At 35.0% G+C, this 2,500-nt stretch overlaps 1 protein-coding gene across 2 annotated transcripts in view; it reads left to right on the forward strand.

The window, feature by feature from the left end:
- LOC135218468 (irregular chiasm C-roughest protein-like) overlaps nucleotides 1-2,500 on the forward strand; it is a 114,135-nt gene that overhangs the window by 86,283 nt on the left and 25,352 nt on the right. The window lies entirely within an intron of this gene.

A 2,500-nucleotide genomic window follows, 5' to 3' on the forward strand; every position in this document is an offset into this window, starting at 1 on the left:
TCCCGGTTCTCAATTCCTCAAATAAGCTTCTTTTTAGTAGCAGGGAATTTTGGTAAATGCTGTCACTGGTTCCTTTATTCCCTAATGATTCGGTAGTTCTCTCGAGGCAAATGAGCTGGACTTCTGGACGAAACGTTAAGGAATAAATGAACATTAGACAGCTGTTATATAATTTGCCTGCTGCTACAGAGAAACCCATTCGTGAGGTGGAGAAATTGAGATATAAACTCTTTAACGGCATTCCAGACAGCCATTTTATTTTGAATGAAGTTTGTTATTATTATTATTAGGAAGGAGGCCTTCTCCTCTGAGGGCTGTAGCATTGAATTCAGTTACGAAGACTCTACATAAATTAAATGCCTTTATTATTATTATTATTATTATTATTATTATTATTATTATTATTATTATTATTAATCCTGCCATTCTTTTTAACCGAACATGCTTGACAGAGGGTCTACTCTCTTCATTTATTATTATTATTATTATTATTATTGTTGTTGTTGTTGTTGCTGTTGTTGTTGTTGTTGTTGTTGTTGTATGTGCCTGACTTCTACAGTACTTGGCTTTGTAATGCACTCCTCTTAGTAATGCCACTCTTCTTGATGTTTTCATTACCGCTAACCTTATAACTTCATCATCTTCGTTTAAATCAATTTTTTTAAGTAATTCAGATAAATATTTAAAATTAAAACAAACCCTGCCTCGGTTCTATTTCCAGTCTCGTTCTAAGTAGATACATTAATCTAAAACAGGTCTCCAAGTGATAAATAATATACGCATTTCCCGCACGACTTCCGATTATAGTGTTAGACCTAGTTAGATAAAATACAGCTCTATATTATACGTTGATCGACGTGTAAAGGCAGATTAAAACAGAATTCTGCATCCACATCCTCCTGATACTTGAAGTTAATCGTAGTAAGATATGTCACATATTCATTTTTTTAAATGATAACGGTGCGGGAAGGAGATTAGTTTAATATCTAACAATTCAAAGAACTCTCTGATTAATAACGTTGAGTAACGTTTCAGTCTTGCTTAATCTCGTAATGTTCTTGAGACTTTCCTTTAGATCTGAAGATAAGCTTATCATTGATATTATTATTATATCATTATTATTAATCAGAGGAAAGCAGTTGGAAATCAGGGTGCAATTTTATTTCAGCCGAATACACTCAACCAGTTACAAAGTACCGCCAACGGTAACTGACATCTGGTGTTTATTATTATTATTATTATTATTATTATTATTATTATTATTATTATTATTATTATTATTTTATTCAGAAGATGAACCCTCTTCTTATAGAATAAGGTCACAGTAGCCAATGATTTGAAATTCAAGTTCCTAAGCGTATGGTGTTCTGAAGGCTATTATTATTATCATTATTATTATTATTTTTTTTTTTTTTTTTTTTTTTTTTTTTTTTTTTTTGCTTTATCACAGTCCTCCAATTCGACTGGGTGGTATTTATAGTGTGGGTTCCGGGTTGCATCCTGCTCCTTAGGAGTCCATCACTCTTCTTACATGTGTGCCGTTTCTAGGATCACACTCTTCTGCATGAGTCCTGGAGCTACTTCAGCCTCTAGTTTTTCTTTTTTAGATTCCTTTTCAGGGATTTTGGGATCGTGCCTAGTGCTCCTATGATTATGGGTACGATTTCCACTGGGCAATATCCATATCCTTCTTATTTCTATTTTCAGATCTTGATACTTATCCAATTGGTCCCCTCCTCCAATCTTTCTCAATCTTCAACTCTGGTGTCCCATGGTATTGCGACATCAATGAGTGATACTTTCTTCTTGACCTTGTCAATCAACGTCACGTCTGGTCTGTTTGCACGTATCACCCTATCCGTTCTGATTACCAATAGTCCCCAAGAGGAGATTTGACCTGATCGTTTTTCTATCACTCCTTCAGGTTGGTGCTCGTACCACTTATTACTGCAAGGTAGCTGATGTTTTTTCTTGCACAGGCTCCAGTGGAGGGCTTTTGCTACTGAATCATGCCTCTTTTTGTACTGGTTCTGTGCAAAGTGCCGGGCATTCACTTTGCTATGTGGTTTATGGTTTCACTTTTCGTATTGCATTCTTCCTACATATGGGAGAGATGTTATTTCCGTCTATCGTACTTTGAAACATATCTGGTTCTTAGGGCCTGATCTTGTGCGCTGTTATCATTCCTTCAGTTTCCTTCTTTAGCTCTCCCTCTGTAGCCATTGCCAATTGTCATCGCTGGCTAGTTCTTTAGTCTGTCTCATGTATTGTCCATGCATTGGTTTGTTGTGCCAGTCCTCTGTTCTTTCTGTCTTTCTCCTGTCTCTGTATATTTCTGGGTCTTCGCTCGCTTTTATTAGTCCTTCTTCCCATGCACTCTTTAGCCAAGTCCTTCTTCCCATGCACTCTTTAGCCAATTATTATTATTATTATTATTATTATTATTATTATTATTATTTTATTATTATTATTATTATTATTATTATTATTATTTTATTCA

This window comes from Macrobrachium nipponense, chromosome 19 (genome assembly GCF_015104395.2).
Source record: "Macrobrachium nipponense isolate FS-2020 chromosome 19, ASM1510439v2, whole genome shotgun sequence".
In the NCBI taxonomy this organism is placed as follows: domain Eukaryota; kingdom Metazoa; phylum Arthropoda; class Malacostraca; order Decapoda; family Palaemonidae; genus Macrobrachium; species Macrobrachium nipponense.